Source organism: Platalea leucorodia (genome assembly GCF_965183815.1).
Source record: "Platalea leucorodia genome assembly, chromosome: 10".
In the NCBI taxonomy this organism is placed as follows: Eukaryota; Metazoa; Chordata; class Aves; order Pelecaniformes; family Threskiornithidae; genus Platalea; species Platalea leucorodia.
In genome coordinates, this window is record NC_138832.1 from 10,613,992 (window position 1) to 10,633,991 (window position 20,000).

The 20,000-nt window shown below is 41.1% G+C and overlaps 1 protein-coding gene across 3 annotated transcripts in view; it reads right to left on the bottom strand.

Annotated features, from left to right (window-relative positions):
• HTR2C (5-hydroxytryptamine receptor 2C) overlaps positions 1-20,000 on the bottom strand; it is a 93,977-nt gene that overhangs the window by 55,686 nt on the left and 18,291 nt on the right. The window contains exon 1 of one of the 3 annotated variants that reach the window (XM_082323411.1): positions 6,748-6,823. The exons of the other annotated variants lie outside the window; for them this stretch is intronic. The gene's annotated coding sequence lies outside the window, so the exon portion shown is untranslated. Of the gene's footprint in view, positions 1-6,747; positions 6,824-20,000 lie in introns of those variants that run through there. 3 annotated transcript variants of the gene reach the window in all.

Sequence of the window (20,000 nt, forward strand, 5' to 3'; positions counted from 1 at the left end):
TAATTACTTCAACATCTGAGCCACATGTCAGCACAAGAGGGACATGAAAGAGACAAATATAATCTAAGCTATATATATATATATATATATATACATACACCAAGAAAGGGATTTCATGTAAAGATAAGGCAGAATTAATACCACTGGCACAAGACATTTGAGTCCTAATACTTGTATTTTTATTCACTAATCTTATGTTTTGAAGAAAGATGATTCAAACAGGAGCAAGCCTGTGCATTCATGGGCAGGGGCGTCCTGCACGTGAGCCAGCTCCAGGCAGAAGGCCATGGATATGTTGCACCTAAGATGCGTTAGTGCACTGAGAAGTTGAGGAAGCACTGGAGATTGCTGTGCCATATGGACACAACCATGCAGACCAGCACTGGCACGTACCCAGCCAGCTCAGAGGCTGAGTAAAGTGAGCGTGGTTAGGCTGCACTCATCCATGGGGACAGCAGAACAAGAGACATCTGAGAAGAAAAGAATAAAAGGCTTGGCTTGCTTAACCGTAACAGGGGCAACACGTGGTAGATGCCAACAAAGTGGAACTGACCACCACCACCATCCCTGTGTCGCCATTGCATTTCTTTCTGCAGGCTCCACTGAGGCAGGGTCATAGTCATGACTCTTGCTTTGAAGAAAAGAGACTACTTGCACAAGCAGGTTTGTGATATCTAGGCAAAGCCTCTCGTAACACATTTCTGAATTCCAAGTATTCCTCTGCCTTTCTTGGTAAGTTCTGTGTTTGCAAGAAAGTACATTTTCTTCTCCAGCTACATCAATCATCTAACTGGTGTTCAGCACCTAAATGATTACGTGGTTCTCTGCATACCAATTTGCTCTCACCCCCTCTTCCTCACTCCTACACCATTAGACTTCTTGCCTTGGGTCTCCATCAGTTTTCGCCCTCTTCCTTCCTCGCCCGCCACACCAGAGGGTGGTAACATGGGTTATCCCCCGGGGAGGTCACCCAAAGCCCTGCTGAACTTACCCTCCCATCAACATGCACCCAGACTAGCTCCAAGGAGGCTGAGCCACAGATTCAGCCCAAGAGGCCATCAGCACTCCTCTCTCGAGCCAGCTTTCCTCCCAAAATCCAGGATCCCAAGTTCCACCTGTTTTTCTTTTCCCCTTCCTTCTCTCTCTGATCAGATGCATCTTTGCACATGTACACAGGCACCTTGCAAGCCTGCTTTTCCTTTTCAGCATTGAATAGGGACAGTTTAATACTTTTTAAAATTTCTTCTAACAATATGGCTTTTTGATTAAATCTTATTATCCAGACTTTAAAAAAAAAAAAAATCTTATTAGCTTGACTTTTTTAAAACAGTATTTTGTTTCATTTCTTTAATTCTAGCTTTCTTCCTTTCCTTACAGCTGAGAGAAAGAAAAAAGGGGCCAGAAACAAAATGTTTGACCAGCTTTGGGCTTAGTAATAAAGAAAGAAAAAAATAGAAACACTGACTATTAAAAAAATCTTAAATTACTTTTCTGTTTTCCCAAAAATTGTTCTGGAGAAAACACACCCCAGTATGAACTAAATTTGCTACTGATTTTCTTAATACAATGATATGAATTTGAGCTTTTTTCCCCTACTTTGTTTATTGTTATCTAACTTTAGTTAATGCACTACTATTTCATACTCATAATTCACTGTGAATTCTCCTTAAACTGATGTAGCAACTCTTATGAACTGTATGTTTTTTCCCTTCATTCCCTTTCACCCTTTTGAGAAATGTAATAATTAACATCAAATGTTTTTCTGTATGTTCCACCGCTCTAAAAGCGGACAAACCAACCCCCCCATGCTGACTGCTTCATGTCATGAGAGGCCGCTTTAATCTGGATGCCTTATTCCAGGTAAATTCTGCATTGTGCTGCTGCTTCCAGACTAAGTCAGGGGCAAATTCTGAGCTCTTACACTATAGTAAACCACAAATATCTTCAGTTAAACAACTAGGCCCAATTGCCATTCCGGTCAGACAGGCCTCAGTATAGTCGCTCTTGATTTGTTCTAGAAAATAGGCCAATTGTGTTGAAACATCTTCAATGAGATTAGAAGCAGGGTATTTATTTAGAGAAATAATTTAATTTTCGAAGCATTTGACAATTTTAATAGACATCATCTATGAATAAGTCAGGGTGTGTAATATGCCTGAAGCAAGAAGAAAAAGGCTCATTAACTTTGAGAGAATAGACAGATGGGCACGTTGGGGTAGAGCTCTGACAGCTCCCAAATTATGTAAGAAGTGAAGAGCAAGGAGTCGGATGCCACGTGCATATGTGCAGGAGTTATTTCCATGGAAGCAAATTGCAATGACACAAACTGTCATCTATGACATCAGTAAATGAGTCAGGAAAAACGAAATGAAGGAGACGAAACATAATGGAAAATACTTCAGTTTCTGGCATGACGTGAAAGGCAAAATAGGTCTATAAAAGTTGATGCAATTTGGATTAACCCAGTTCTCTTTGAGCATACACATGAGATAAGGATTTTGTACAATTTGAATTCTATCAGAAATAGAGTTCCCGAGGCATGCTGAAACTGCAGCAAGGGAAGCAGTCCTGAGATGGCTCGTGCTGCAAAGAGCAGGCAAATGCTTGGCTGCATTTGACAAAACAGTTAGGACCACAGCAAAGAAAACAAAAATAGGAGAGAAGCTGTAGACAAAACCAGGAACATAACAATGGAGAAAATATGAAGGTTAAAGGCTAACAAAGAAGCAGACACTTTGTAATGTAAAGACAACCTCTGGTCTCAATGACAGTCGACAAAGGAAAACCAGCATTTAGAAGTGAAGGAAAACTGGTATTTAGAAATAGCATCATTTAAACAGGATCCAAAGCAACCATTTCCTTTTTTAAAGGAATATTTTTCTTACGTTTACCTAAAATTTGGGTGAAATTTGTCAGGTGCATCAGCAGTGTTTTCTAGCAAAGCTGTGGATGACTGCTGTGTTGTGGTCAGAGACCCAAAGAGAGCCATCCCTGCGTAAGCAATGGGTGATGGGAGACCGGCCTCTCCTTACGCAGGTCATGCTAACACGAGTATATTGTAGCGAGGTGGTCAAATGCAATTTTAATAAACTCTACTAAGGAAAAATAATGAAACTATCAAAACAATTTATATATGAATTGGGTAGCGTCTGAATTTTAATGGCTGGAACAAAGGCAACTGAACTCTACTGGAGTCGATTTTCTCTTGCAAGCGATTACTAAATTGCTTTCACTTTGTCAGCAAGGTAATATCTATGTGAACAGCTCAGAGTTAAGGAAGTAATAAAGCATCAGTTGTCAAGCGGGGAAAAACATTCTTCCCCCCCAGGTAAAGCACATCTGAAAGAGAAACACTGCTGCTCCTCTGGTAACAAGACGCCCTTCACAGGAGGGAAATACTCCATCAGAAACAACAGGGCACGTCCATCACTCCTGGCTTCTGATCTCTAACAACTTCAGTATCACCACAAACTAAAATAATTTGGGTGCTGGCACCATTGATTATAAGTGAATGAGGGTTTTGCTGCTGACTCCAGTTAAGCTGGAATTTAATTCTTTTATGTTTGGTCTTACAAGGAAAAAAAGTATGTTTGAGGGCAACAGGCACAATACCTTTTCTGACATCTGAAGTCTTTGAGGAAAGAGTGGGTCTCTTGCCAGAGAAGTTCAAACAAACTAACGGTTTGAGGCAGAAACTACTTTAGTTTGTAAGTACAACTACAGCGCACTGCATGGAGAGACACGAACGAAGGTTGGGGAGTCAGCGGCAGAGACGTCTCTTTGGGCACATGGTCCATTAATTACTTTGCTGATCAATGTGGGGACAAGTGTGACACAACCACAGCCAGGCTGTGTTTGGGAGTCAGCTCTGTCTTTGCACAGCATCTGCTGCACCACGCAGGCACTCCTGCTCCATCAACAGTAGTTTGGGATTCCCAATACACACACGCATTGTGCCAAATAGGTACAACTTCTGTGCAGGCTGGACTAATTAATTATGCCGGCCTGTTGATCTATTAGCAAACAGGAAAGCCAAGAAGCAGAAGCCCAAAGCCTTGGTTCCTGTATCATTCCCATGTATTTGGCCACGTTTCCTGCACATCCCAGCTGAAGGGAGATCTTCTCCCCTGTATCAGCAGGCCAGCATTTGGAACAGTTGCAGAAAAAGGGTTCGCGTATATTTGTGCAGCAACAACGCAAACACCTCTCAAGCTCTTTGATAGTAAGAGTGCATCTAATAGTTTCATTTTCTCAACCTGCCACCAACTAATACAAAGAAATGATCATGGGGATATTTAAGAACAAGCAGCATCAGGCCAGGTAACCTAATATTTTAAGCAACTTTACATCAGGCAGTATAACTGTTACAAACACGTTTTGATAAATGGCAGCACTCTAAAAATGAAACAATTATGTCACTTCCATTAATTATCAGGCAATAATAGACTTCCATGTGCAGATGAGCTAACAAACATCATCATATAATTTTTAAATTACACTGGCATCGTTTTTCTCTCACACACATCTGATCCTCGAGGAAGATTTGCATATAGAGGTCAAAGAAGTAGCAAACACATTTCTCAGTTCCCAGTTTTATTACACGGAAGCAGCACAAATAGCAATTAGAAACACTGACTACTCAGTGAGGCTGAAATTAGCTTCAGCCACACGGGTCAACAGGAGCACGTCCCACCCCATCGATGCTGCCGGGAGCCACAGTGCCTTGCTGGTGGGAATCAACCTGCAGGGCTGAAATTGTGACCTTCAGACTGGGGACATGGCGTGAACCCCTGCTACCAGCACTACTCGCTACCTCCTTAATGATTTTAACTTGGGGCAAAAAGCCACTGGGCCAGTCACTCCAGCTGATCCGTGAGGTGTATGGTTTTGACTTTACCTTGCAGACCCTTTAATGAAATGTCTCAGTAACTCCCCAAAGTAAAAATGAATTCACTCCTGTTGATATGTGATCCTTATGTAAAGATGAGGAAGGGAGGGTGCAGAAGCCCATAACACAGGGCTACCTGAACATCTGAACCTTACTGAGGAGAAATTCCCGTGTGGAGTGTGACCCAAGCCTTGTTTCCAGTAACAACGTAAAAGTTTCCATGAGATTGCCCTAGGCAGAACTAGGTTTTATGTTCTGCTCCAAAATTAACAGACCTCTGAATGTCATTAAAAAATAGTATCTTACTCAAGCGCTTTGTTGTGCAAGTCTGAGTTGTCAGAAAACCAAGGAGTTCAATACAGATACTGACACAAAAGAGGACAATGTTCTCTTGCTTTGGGCAAGAGCATCAACAGGTGGTAGATAGCAAAAATTGTGCTGGTGGTGATGTGCTACTGCACAACACTTTGCAAGAGCTTCAAAGAAAGCAAGGAGATCTGGCTAAACAGGCATCTGAGCATTATTCCAGACCAAGGCTACCAAAACACACACCTGGGAACACCCATCAGCAATATTGCACCAGAAAGAAAGACTGAGGAAGGCAGACATGTTCACCAAAGCATGGAGCACCATACAAGCTGTTAGAAACCTCAGGGATGGAAGAGGCAACCAGCAGAAATTAAACACAATGGGTAGAAACATCAGTTTACAGCTCCTGAGCAAAAAACTGAGGATTTTGAACCCAGCTGCAGTCTCAGTGTTTATGTACGGCTGTTGAGTTGCAACACATTAGAAACCAAATGTCTCTGAAACACTGGAGAAAGTCACCTAAACACAGCTGATGCAACCCAAGAAATCCTCTTGCAGTAGTTTGTATCAATCAAAAAAAAATCATTGAACACAAAGAGGATCCTGTTTGAGCCAATGGCAAGTGCAAAGTAAGGCACGTTATCTTACAGCTCTTTCATTACCAGCCAAGTTGTACAACATCAGATTTGCTGAGGACAAAGGGATGGTGTAAGTATTATTACTATGGCATATACTGGCCTAAGGCACAGAAACTTCACCAAAGGTGGGGACCTGAGCCCCACAAAACCAGCAGGCAACTCTGCCCTGGGCACAGAAGAGAAGAGCTCTGAAAGGAAGGAAATGTGAACTTAATCCTGCTTTCACTTCCCCAGCAAAGCTGTGTGGGAGGACAGACATTGTTCAAGCACAGAACCGAGGAGGAAAGCAGAAAAAAAAAAAAACAGCCACTGAAAACTAGAGATTGTAACTTCATTGAGGATTCATAAGGCATAACAGTTCCAAGCAAAATTTTCTATATTGGATGCTTCTGTAGCATTAAATTCATTTAGAAGACTGAAAGACATAATACTTTTCACTTTCTAGATAAAAGGACGATTGTAGTCATTCGAAAGTAGAAGGGCTTTATTCTGCCAAAAATATCAGCACCATTGCTGCAGCACAGAAGCCCTGAAACTCTATGAGACCCAGCTCTGAATCAGAGCAGCTGATTCATTCAGAAACAAGGGTGCTGCACTTCTCCCCTTGATCCTACTCACCACGCCACTGCAGCCCACTGAGAACAAAGTAAGTTCTGCTACTTATATGGCAAGTGAGATAAAACCGTTTCGTTCGACAGCTTACGGAAAGGGTCACTTCGCACCAAGCTCCAGAAGAGCTGTGAGGCTTCAGTGACAACACCTAGGAGTGCAATTGGGAGGGCAGGGTAGAAAAGGCTGGAAGAACAGGGCTTAGTTCTTGAGAACTAGAGATATTTTGGTAGCTTGCTCATTATAATAATACATATATTGAAAACACAAGAAAAACAAGACCCAGGAAAAGCAAGAACTTACATCAAAGTCAAATACTCCATGCAGCTTGCTCCCAGGAGAGAAACAGAGACAGCACCTCACAGGTCTGAATCTTAACATATAATGGGAAAAATACAGAATAAGCTTTTCACAGGAACGACTGAAATACAGGACAAAGCTGGAATTTCAATCTTAAAATTATTTTTTAAAACAACATTATAAAGAATTCTGATAAACATCTTAAAATACTTCTTGCTCCCACTTGTAACTATTTAATATCAAATGAATACTTTTTATTTCATTGCTTTTAAGCCACAAAAGCACAGTCCAGTTATGAGATGTAACAGCAGTGTGAGTTACTCAGATTCCTGCTTTCATATTACTTTGGGAAAAATCAAACTAGCCTAGTGTTGCCAACTGTCACAGGTTTTCCTTGCAAGTCTTTTAGTATCTTGCGTCTTGGGCTTTTAAATCCCAGCCCTTTGAGACAGTAGATCTCACGGCTGCACACAAAAGATAAAAAAATACATCTCCTAAAGGCTTCAAAAACAGAAAGCAAAATATAAGCAAACTATATATGTATAACAGCAGGGTGTATTATCTTCTGAATTTTCTGATCTTAGGCACTTGACTCATGGTTCTGAAAGGCTCTCAAGGCCAGTGACTTTGCACTCAAAAACTTCAATGAGAGATTCTTAAAAAGCTCCACAACCAGAACAGTTAAAATTCAAGGAAAGGGTTCAAGCTTTATATTTGACACCATCCTTTCACCACAACATTGTTTGCAGGTGTCCCCAGAATAACACACTGTGTTCTCCAAAGCTAGCATTTAAGTTTACTGGGTTCCACAGCACTGCTCTTCCCCAAACAAACTCGCACTCCAAGTCGCACGTCTCAGCTGTGCCAAACCTAAGGAGAGGCCGGGCAGCAGGTAACGAGGCCCCGATGCTCCTGTACGTTGCGTTGTGTGCAAGCCACGATGCTTTATCCCTTGCCAGCATGATGCAAGTGGGATCTACAGTCTGGTTAAGCCACAGCTGGGGCAAGTCAGTCTCTGGGATGAATCAGATCAGGGCAAATTTCTCCTATAACCCTATAGACATTTGCTCAGACAGGTAACAAACAAGTTTTTAACATCGTAAGATGGTGACTAATTAATCTTGGGCAGAGAGGAGCATTCACAGTGGAGCCTGCAGCTGGCACCTAGCCTGCAAGCATGGGGGGACATTCTGGCCTGAGAGAGCTGCTGGTGCCAAGAGACCTCATTTGCATTGGAAAACTTTTTTTTTTTTTTTTTTTTTGTATCTACAGAGCATCACAGAAACTTAACATAAGCCAAAGTCCATACAAACTTAGTACATAGGAGGTTTGTACGACAAACCTCCTAAAACAGGAATGTTTTTGACGTTCACAAGCCTTTTACCTACAGGTGTGTCAGCAGTCAGCTGAACACGTTTCCTTACTAGTGAGAAGACTCCGGATTGGAACCTTTTTGGAGAGAGAATTAATGCTGCCAGCATCACAACAAAAATTTAAGTGAAAGGCCAAAAAAAAAATTATAGGCACACAGAAAAAAGACAAACCCACCCACCCTAACCTTCTGCCCTTTAGGTCCACCAAGAACACCCTACTGCACTGACACCGAGGGACTGACAAAATAAGCAGACAGGACTGCACTATTTTAACCCAACAGGCTATGCTGCCTGATCACGTTTTCCCCAGAGGTGAGCAGCTGATTGCATAATTTTTTTCCTACATTTTTTGAAGACAGAAAACAGATGCTCTCAATAATACAAAAAACACACGAATAATACATGAGCAAAGCTATAATCCTAAACAATTCTTCTGGACAAGACAAGAATATGAAAGACTTTTATAAACATCCTCTTACCTCTTTTCTTGCTTGGATAAATGTTATTTAGAAGATCTCTTTATCAATACAGGCAGCACAAAGCATGTTTGCTCTGATGTACTTCACACAGAGCTATCAAAAACAAAGCCATACATACCCAGGTGTGCCTGGTGTGCTGATTTTTATGAGCTTTGGCCTGATTTTTGAGTAACAGCAGCTGTGCACTTAAGTATCTTCCTTTTTCCCCCCCATGCTTCAAAATGCTTCACTTGCAGAGCTGATACAGTGATAGCAACAAACCATCAGGGAATTCCTCCATGCCAGGAGTATCCCTTATTTTAGAAGATCTTTTTTTTGGTGCTTGTGAGATCTTCCACAGAATACCAAGGTTTGCACTGTTTTATGAGATTTAAGAACAGACCCCATCTGGGCCCTACCAGAATGGCTTGCCATTGATAACCAAGATTTCTTCCCAATTTACCCCCATCCAGCTCAGGCTGGAAGATAACAAGGGGTGGGTGGGTGGGTGTGGGATGTGTGTGTGCACAAATATATATATATAATCCATGCATGATTAGTATCTCAATCCATTTGTTAGTAATAAATAACTCAGTGATAATTTCTTTTTCTAAAAACAATGGGGGGGGGGGGGGGAAGAAAGAGAATAAAAACAGATTCCTGGGTTTTGGGCATTTCCCCTATCACAATCTCTGCCTCAAATCCCTATTATTTGGGAAAAGACCTTCTTACCTGGAAGAGGGTTTGGGTAGAATTCAGAGCTGAGCACCATGTTCGTACATGACTGAAAACAGTATCTTCCACTCTTCCTTTTCCCAGTGACAGCTGTATCCTGGGGTACCACTAGGTTCTTTCCAAAACAAATGTGGCACAGCTGCTGTGATTTATCTTCACAGCTCATAGCTTAGAGTTACAGACAGAAAATACATATAACAGGGGAACATCTCCACTGTATGTTCCTGCATGCTGGAAGAGTTTCCTCAGCTGCAAGGAGAACGCTGCAAATTGCCTGAAAATGTTGAAGCAGCATCCCCAACCAACTAGCCCCATGCTATGTTTCTCTACAAATTTGGGGGATTATCATTGGTTTTGGTCAGTTCTCCGGCTTCTGCAGCAGGAAAAGTTTCCCTTTGCCCTAGGCAGAGGAAAAGGCTTCTGCAAGCACGAACAAACCAACAAAGAATTGCAAGAAGGGTTTTTTTTTTTTTCCAAATTACCCCATAAAATCCCTGTAGTACATGTCACAGGTGCACAAGCTTTCATAAAACAAGAGTCAGTAAAGCAGCAGCTCTTGCAGGGAACGTCCCTCCGGGCCCTGGCAGGGGCTGTGTGTTGTGCGGGTGCCAGCACTGCTCCAGGACCTCGCTCTGCAGAGCAGCATCACGGATCCCCTGCTCCTGCCCACCCCAGTCCTCGCACTGCCACGGAGGAGACACCTACATCTGAAAGCAGATCAGTCCTAATATGCCCAACCCATCACAACTTCATTACAGAGAAAGAAGCTGGGAAATTGCAGATAAAAGGCACTTCTGTAAGTATACTAGTGTGTTTTTAATTCATTTTAGTAGTAGTTACATAGTAGTTATTATGTTTTACTTTAGTTTTCTGCATCTTCTTACCTGTAGAATTTGAGGTTCTTCAAAACGCAGAAACTAAGGCTAGCAAGTGCACAAGCCATTACTGTAGATCGTTACTCCTTCTGACATTAAAAATAGTCTTTTCTCCATCTGAGGAGATCAGGTATCACTGCCCAACAGTCTCCACACTGAGGCCTGGATGTCCTAGGGTATGGAGCTAATTTCCCACCACATCAGGGCAGTTCAGGGTGTTACTAAAGAGAAATGGGAGTTAAGCCATTTATAATTGGTTTAACGGGTTGTGTTGGTATCAGGCAGGTTATAGTTATTAGGATGTATTTATTAGGTTTTCTCCTTTGTATAAAGGGACTAAACCATACGTGTGAAAAAGTAATTGCTAGCTTCTGGAAGTACAAGATGGTTCAGCTCTGCTATGTCCATTTAATGACTAGTAAAGATTGTTTATTCTCTCATATGCTCTTGTGCCATAAAGACCGCCTTACGTATGCTTGAAGAAAATGAATCTGCTTTATCTTGACACCACTGATAAATTCTGGCTCTGTAGCAATCCTGTTTACTTGTTTTGCTTGCAAATGGGTAAGATGTAATGAAGAGAATATATATTACTGGAGTTGGTTGGGAATAGTTCCACAAAACTTTTTTTTCTTGCCAAAAAAATGTGTTAAGTCAACATAGAAACTTTTTTGCGAGGAAACAGTTTTGTTGCATTTCTCAACAGAAAGTACTAGGGAAAAACATTGAGAAAATTTCATTTTTGTAGTTTGAAAACAAAAATAATCCTGAAGTTTGAAATTGCTTTTCCATTTTTATATTTAACAAAGTAGCAGCAAAAAAAGTCATATTAAAAATTACATAGAAATCAAAGATTTCAAGACATCAAAATTACCCAAATTGACCCAAACTTATTTCTTGTTGAGATTTTTAGTTTACATAGGCCTTTTGACATTTTTACACTTTCTGAGATTTCACACAGGAAAAAAAAATGGACTCCTGAATAACAGTTGTGGGCTAGAAAAGCTGTTTTCCACCTAGCACTAGCTATGTTATTAGGCTAGCAGTGAAAGAGGGAGAGACACCATGTTACTCTCTAGATCTAACAACTCGTTCTATCCTGCTAAGATAAAAATGTGTGAACACCAACCACATGGAATACAAGTTCTTTGTTTTTCTTTTCCTAATGAACTGTGCAAAGAATGCAACATAATTATGCCTTCAAAAGAAACTACTACACTACCAGAGATACTAAAAAAGCTCTGTTCTTTGGCTGGCACCCATCTCTGCAAATGCTGTCACAACAGTCTCCAAACTGTCACTTCAGCAACTGCCCCTCACGGGAAAAACATATTTCTCCTAATTAGTCAAAATTCTAACTCCATTTTTGAAGAGTATAATTTGATCTTTTCTCTAGAAACTCATTAACCACTTGAGTTTAATTATTAACATTTGCTTTAAAAATTCACTGAATTAATTACCAATTGTGTGAGTGCAGCTACTGCTTTGGCGAGATGATGCTTATTGCTGCGGTACATGGGCATGCCACCAGGGGAGGCAGTGTGGTCCATGTCCACCTAAGAAGCTACTCTGAACATCAAAGAGATGTAGCTTCTACCTCTGGGTCTGTCGTCAGCTCACTGGATGACTTTGGGCAGGTTAACCCCTTTTCCTTTCCTTTCTAAATCTATTTAGGATGGTCAGGCATGAACTGTTTGGAGCAGGGACTTCTCCTCCCCTTTCTCCTCCTTCAGTCCCACCATGCTTAATAAAGTGCCCAATACAATAGGACACCGAGGTCATTGTTGCAGTAACAACTGCTGGCAAGGAGGGAAGGTATCAGTACTCAGGGAACATGCTCCTGATGTTGTGTCTGGTAAAGTGAAGCTCCCAATATGAGAAAAAATTAACGTAAAAATTCATGCCTAGGTAGGGCTTAATGCCAGGGTTACTCACACTGGGGCTCCTGCAGGGCCCGAAGCAGCAAGAAACCTCCTGAAAGCCATTGGTCTTCTTGGATAAAACTGAATGATACTGATTCCTCGATGGAAACCTTTCAAAGAAGTAGAAATCCATGATTTATTCAGTAACAAACAGGTTTTCAAACAGCGTCACAAACACTGAATGCGCAGACACACGCTTCCACTTGGCCTCAGGTATAAAATGTGGTGATTTACAAATCCAGGACATCCAGGGCACAGTGGGGTGATGCAGACTGCAGGAAACTCCTTTTTCTCAAATGCAGAAAGATACCATCAGAAAGCCATTTTCTCATAAAAGCTTTTCAATTTGATGAAAAAAAAAAAAACCAAAACAAAAACCCCCCAAACAACTAACTACTTCTTTTGGTTTAAATTAGGCGAGTACATGCATTCAGCACTTCTCTGAAAAATAAACAAACACAAGGTTCCATGGGCTTTTTTCAGTCTCATGGGGACCATTTCTCATAGCATCTATGGGTGAGTACCTCCATGTCAAGGATTTCCTGAGTCCTTTTAAATTCTCCAGCTGGTATTTGCTGCAGTGTTTTGGATATGCAGAAATGTGTGAAACTCCCCAGGAAACCGAAGGGCTCCAGCACCAGCTCTCTGCTATTTGCATACTAACTCCAACATTTTGGCTTCAGGGCATAGGAATGTAACAAAAGTTACTTTTTTGTTACCAGATTTGACACACTTGAGCAGCCTTAAAAAAATCAGTGATATAAAGGAGCTAGCTGAAAAATAAACCTTTCCAAGTTTCCAGTGTCAGAAGATATTTTCAGATTAATAAAGGCATAAACTTACGCAAGAACTTCTACATAAACTGTAATATCAGTCTGCATGAGACTCAGGTGCTTTTGTTATTTCTGCGTTTGGTAAATTCAGGCGTAACAATTCCTGAAGTCCTTCAGCTTTTACAAATAGGTATGATTGACAGCCTCTAAATGCTTTCCTTTTCATAACAACCGTGATTGACAGCCCCTTGGTGTATAGCCCAGTCAGCCTAACAATGTTATTGTTCTCTAATAATTACCTGATCATTTTTTTAATGTGTTGCTGTTAGTTATGGTTCAACTAAGTTAGACTCCTCAGAACTTTTCAAAAGTTTATTTCACTTGTGTTGATTTTGGGCTGCCTTTCTGTGAGCCTGATTCTGTGGCAGTGCTGGGATTGCAGACATTAGTGCCCGAGGTACATTGGCTGTCGATCTACCTGTAACTGATGCTTTCCCTGGAAAACAGAACATATTAAAGCCTAAATATGTGACAATCCATGTGTCATTTTGGCATATATCACTCACACAGTTTTTGTACAAAGGGAAATGTTTCTTAACTTAATAGTCACTGGAGCATAAATATATAGCTAGTAGTTTGTATGCATCTAGGACCGGAGCCTTGCGTAGGATGCATGCCTGTAGCTGAGCTCAGTTCAGCACAGTCTATTACTTCCAAGCTGCTCAAGATGGCAGCTTGTTTAACTTCTGCTGAAAGCAATAATTGAGATTTTTCTGTCTTACAGAAGGATCATCCTCAAGAACACTCAGCCAGGGGACCGACTTGTGTGAATCACTAGCAGAAAATCATGACCCAGTAGGGTCACTTTTCTGAGTATTTTCTGGTACCTACAAAATAAAATGAACTACATTCTTTTTATAGAAGTGAGTCAACCGTAGCACTGTATACTAGAGAATGACAATCCTAGTTAGAAAATGCTCAACCCTTTTACCCTTGTACTAGGCATAAATCCAAGCTGGTGTTCATCTGAAATTTGAAAGTGTACCTTTTTCATCTCTGTCTTGATTTTCACATAGGATGGAAGGAGGCACGGCGGAAAAATGAAATCCCACATTCAGATTTCCAGCTGAGGAAGACTCAAGAATCTCCTGGATTTTTACACACCTATAAAACTGAACTTGGCAGAGCAGCTTGAAGTTGAACAAAACGTTACTCCCATATCAAAGTAGTATTGGGAATGAACCTTAGTCTGGGTGGCTAGTTTGCCAGTTACAAACCACAACACCTGTTTCGGAAACTTTGTGAATGTTTTTTCTTGAGTGTATTGAAAAAAATGATGAAACCCACCTACCTTGCAAGAAAGGCAAAAAAAAGTTTTCTGTCAGAGGCCTATTAAAAGGATTATATTATATCTAGTTACTCTTAAAAGGACCAATGAAAGAAAGAAAAACCCTTCAAGAAGAAAGCACACTCAGTCTGGGTCTTCCCAAATGTTTCCAGTTCTGCACTGGGGTGCTGAAAATTGTAAGTAGGTACACTATGCATCACCAAACATAACATAGATCCAGGGCTTGGATTTGCATACATAACACTGGAATATAAAGTTTTTTGTTCACATTTACTGCAAATGAAAGCAAGTACACACTGCACAGATTGTATAGCCAAATGGGCTAATTCTGCCCATAAACATTTGTTCACGCAGATTTAGGGGCTACGTTGGGGCCATTAGAACAGTTGGGCCTTTATTCTTTGTTAATTTGCTTTCCAGTACTTCTGAATTTTACCAACATATTTATGGCACTGGCCATTTCAGTAATGCATTATCTATGCTCCTGACCCCAACCTCTAATTATCCACAGAGCTAGTTCTGTTATAGAGTATTTTCCCCATACTGTAAACATACCAGGCATTTTCAGAAAGTTGGTTTCAGGCTGATAAATTGTGTACAGAATGATAGTGAGGTAATGAATCATTGCAATGACAGTGCACTGTCTCACTACAGACTGAGGAAACTACTCATTGCATACTAGGTACAAAGCAGGGGACAAAAAATTCAGCCATCTGTAACTTATGCAAACACCATGAGCAAGAGCTAAAAACGGCTTCTCACAGATCTTAAGTCAATGGTATCTCTGACTCCTTTTTTTCAAGGACTTTCAGGATGCCGTACTGAGTTCTCAGCCCATCACCTCCAGCTTGGGCTCAGAGACTCCTGTAATCCAGTGCAATCATCTTGGCATATCCAAAGTCTGTTTTGGCACCTAAAGCTCTGTTCTTCCATGCGCACACAAGCTCTGGTTGCTCACCAAAACGTATGTTAGAGAACAGAATAACCACCGTACGGGTAAAGGTTTTCTGGGGCACAGAGAGGGTAGGGAGGATCCATGCTTAATACCAGGGGACCTACCCCACCACCAGCAGCAAGAAAGAAGTTTCCAAACAGATGAGAGCAACGTGCTTTTCTGCTATCTAAGGCACAGCGATGTGTGGGAAACAGGCAGTGAAAAACCAGCATTTTCAAACTGGCAGAGATGCTGGTTTGCAGGGACTAACAGTCTCTTGTGAATCCAGAACTTTTTAATATCTTAACAGCAACTGGACTCCTTCTGGTGCTTCATATGAGATTCCCAGACATTTTCCTAGCACAGACCAACTCCTACCAGGCACCTTGTCTCGTGGATCCTGTCATTCCCACACTTCACAGATGCATGGTTAGTCTTCGGGCAATTCTGCTGCATGGAAGAGTAAGATGAAGAAAGTATTTCATGTATTTTTAGGATTAGAAATGAGGAACAGAAGCCACATCAACAGCCAGTTCTTCACAGACCACCAGCTGTCCACAAACAAGTCGAAGAAAATCCTGCATACGGAAGAAGTGTTAGCACCATCTAACAACAGCTCATATCAAACAGCTACATAACTGCAGTGTGTGTTGTACTAGATATATCAAACTAAGACAAATTAATGCTCAGTTTTGAGGTTTCTTCTCTGCAGTGGGTGGGATAAGCTTTTCCTTCAGCTTTTGCTGTGTTTCAGTTCATTTGCCTCATCCCGTTCCCACCAGTTCTACCCCACACCACAATCCCATAAACCCCAGATGAAACTCCAGAGAGCAATCAATTAGATAAATTTATTATTTCTTACTTGATACAAGTTACTGATTCATCTAAGTTTATTCAACATGTTCATGGTCCTCATAGGAGTTTTGATGACCCTCACTTTCACTTCAATTTTATAACAACAGAGAAATCTTTAGCACTGTTTTATGTTTCATTGTGGGAAAAAAATTAGTACCGTCAGTTCAGGCAATCTTAAATCTTGACTAAATTACTTTTGTCATCTCTAATTGTTACTTTACCAACAGATACACTTCCAGCATCCTCTTCCTATTCATGTTTCTTTACAATCACAATCTAAAATCAGATGCTAATGAATCAGAATTTATCTAATTTCCAATTTCACTAATTATTTATCAGATCAGCTAAATCAGTTTCATTTAGAATTATAGGCTTAGTTACATAAGATGGATTTTTCTCTCTATTAAAAATGTTAAGCTGCCTAAAAGTAACTAATATACTAAATTTTAATCTCTGTTCAAGGTTCAAATATATTATTAATAAGTGATCTTAAATTAGCAAGAACATGCTTACTTCTAGACATATCGTTTTAATTCAAAATTAATTAAACAAGAATGGAAAAAGCAAATTGTGTTATTGAGTGTAACGGACCCTGCAAAATCACACTAAAGCATTTTAACATTCCAGAGACAACACTGAAACCAGCCTGGTTTTGTATCTTCAAAAATGCTGTGAAATATGAACATACTAATCTTGTCAACAAATGAGACAAAAGTTAAGGTGCTGAAAGATGCATAGACCTTCAGCTGCCAGAGGTTAGCTCCAGAGACGGGAATGTTGCAGGTATCAAAGAACAGCATTGGCGTCAGAGCCTGGCAGGTGGGACACTGCACCGCGTGGTCACACCGGCTCTGGGAAGGGGCCAGCTCCGTTGCTTATTGCACACGTTTCCTTAATTAGATACTGAGAACCTTAAAACATTGTTTTTTAAAAAGTGTGTTTGCATTATTGAAAGAAAATTATCTTCCCCTGTGACAAATAATATGGGACATCTGCTCTTCACAGGTGTGCTCCGAGCCTTAAAACCATAACTGAGCATTTCCCCAAATGACTCCTGCTGCATTTATCATCTGCCTTTACATTTTTCCAATCTTCCACACATAGGAAGGCAGACTAAATAACCACAATAACATCTTCTGATACTATGTCTTTGAAGCAACATCCTTCCACCCTTACAGGTTTCCTAAATCTGAGGCAGCTCTGCAGAGAACGAGCAGGTACGGTGTGCAACTGGGGAGTGAAGCTCCTTGGCTCGAGAGGGAGCAGCTCATGCTGTTAGTTCGGGAGTCTCCAGCCTTGCTCCCCTGCTGTGCATCACTCATACCCGAGCATGATTTCTTCCCAAGGCAAAAATTACACCACTTGCTCTTTGCAGATTAGCACTTGACTGTTCAATCCATATTTCTCTGCTTCAGTTCACCAAGCAAAGCCAAGTACTTTGGGTCTTTCAGTCACCCTAAGTCCTGTCACTATTAACAACAGAAACACACTGCTGGTTTGTTTTTTTTTTTTTTTTTTTTTTTGTGGAGGGTTTTTCTAGTCTGAGGATTTTGGGGCATTTCAGCGAAGTGGAAGAGAATGGAGCAATGACATTATTTTTGTCCCATTTCCAGGCAGAGTGGCATAGAGCCAGTTCTCAGAATTCTTCTGAGAAGCCAATTGATTCATGCCTGTCTCAAGTCCCAGCATCCTTGTGAGAAGCTGTCAGAGGGCAGCCAAAATAGTACAATTGCTTCACCTTCTGCCAAACACTGAGATAAAAGGCCACTCTGTTTCAATCATAAAGAAAACCAGGGAACTGTCACAGAGCAAACAGCCTTCCCCGAAATTCAGATTGCACTCAGAAGTTCACCAATCAGTTAGTCATTGCTGTAAATCAACATGACTAATCAGCTCATCTCTGCATCTTAATGAAACTCTGATGCTTTTCCACCAGCCTCAGGATCTATGGGTTGGTTTGACCCAAGGCGACACTGGTGAACTGCACAGTGGGGTGGAGAACCATGTTGAAGAAGCCTCCCCACAAGATCCTCAGTAGGTCTTGCTTTAAGCCAGGCTTGAAGGCATCCTGTGGCTAATACTGACAGCTTTCCACTTACATACCTGGCCAGTGGCAGGAGCTATGCAAGCTGCCAAAACGGGAGGGGAAGAAAGAGCAAAAGGGAGAACACCACAGCCTGGGTTTCTTTTGGCTTTGCAGTCTTAGAAACCAGCTTTTGTCAGATACAGAGAGAAATGGGACTATAATTTAGACATGTTCTTTCTTTAGGTGAACTAATTCACCTGACCATATTTCAAAGCATCCTTAAGACACCAATAGATTGGTATATCTTCACAGGAAAAACTCTACAGAAAGCCTGACAGCTAATTTAGCAGGACTCCTTCATTACAAGTGCTTACACAGCAATTATCCATGGACTCTCAGACAACCTTTCAGCCACACAATGTCTGTACAACACTGGTAAACATACTTATATTCAATTTACAAGTAGATAAATCAAGACCTCCTATCTTGGAAATAAAATCTGAGAGAAGCAGTAGAGCAAACAATGTACCCCAGCTGGGTTCATCCCTGGTTTCTCACTACAGAAAGCCTGGACTGCGCACACTCAAAATTTTCAAGCTTTTTGCTCAGCCACGAGAGCAAAGCATACCCTCCTATATAAACTGGAACTCTTTGATAACCACTCTGCTTGCCAGACTAGAAGCAGTAACAGAAAGGCAGAAAATAGAGGGAGATGATAAAATTAAGATAGTCGGGAATGTATTTCACAGAACTTTCATGCTTCAGTGCTGTTCCATCAGATACCTAATGGAAAGCATGACTTTGGGCATGTTTTGGACCGGCTATTCATCATGTCTGAAATCCATCACTTGGAAGTAAGCTGTATCTGTTCAACAGCCCAGCTTTTTTTCTTTTCTTTTCTTTTCTTTTTTTCTTTTTTCTTTTTTTTTCTTTTTTTTTTTCTTTTTTTTTTTCTTTTTTTCCCCAGCTGGGATATTCACCATCTAATCATTGATTTGAATTAGTTCACTAATGGGTTCAGTGAAGGCAAGAACTAATGCAAGAGAAGTGCTGGGAACATACAGCCCCAAGTGAAGTCAGGGTGGGGAAACCTGAGGAGGACCACTCCTTTCAAGAGCAGTTAGATGCTCAGCAGTTAGTTGAGCAGAGGAGCTCAACTCATCTTATGCAACTTCAATGTAACTTGAATATCATTGCTGTCCTGTGCAGCCCACGTGGAAAGATATTCTCTACAGCTGCCTGGCACAGCCTAAGCTAGACGCCTAAATTTCAGCAGCGTGAATGTCTGAAAACCATGTGATGGCTCATGGACCATTCTTATTGTGAATTTAAAGCAATTGTAATGTCTGAGACAGTTTCTTCAATGCTCATAACTGAATTCAAATTAAAAGCAACAACCAAGAGACACAAGCCTAAGCATCTCTGCCTGAGGCAGAAGAATTGATATATTAACTAAAGGATAAGGTGGAACACATTGTACCTCAGGAAATGCATTTGCTCCAAAACACATTAAGACTGTCAACAATTTAGCTTGGATGTTTACAGCATGGTACACAAAACAAAATCATTACCGTGCCACAGTATGCAATAAAACTGGGCTTTAACACTGACAGTAATGCTATAGAGAGGAACGGTACATGGTCAGCACCTAAAATAAAAAAGGTCCTGGGCTGGAATCGCAAGGGATTAAATTTTACCGTCTATGTGACGTGAAAAGGTCAGATTAGATTGCAAGGTTTCTTGTGGCATGAGAAAGTACTGTTTGATCCTGCTGCTTATAATCTATTAGCACTGTTCTTCGTTTCTGCATCACCTATGTACACACACAACATGTATGTTACAATGCTGTCCTCATATGCACCCTGTCCACCACGTGGAGTCCTTTGGCCGACGGAGTCAGAACGGCCTGCAGAGCTCCATGCGAACAGCATAATGAACAGAACTTGGGTATGGACAA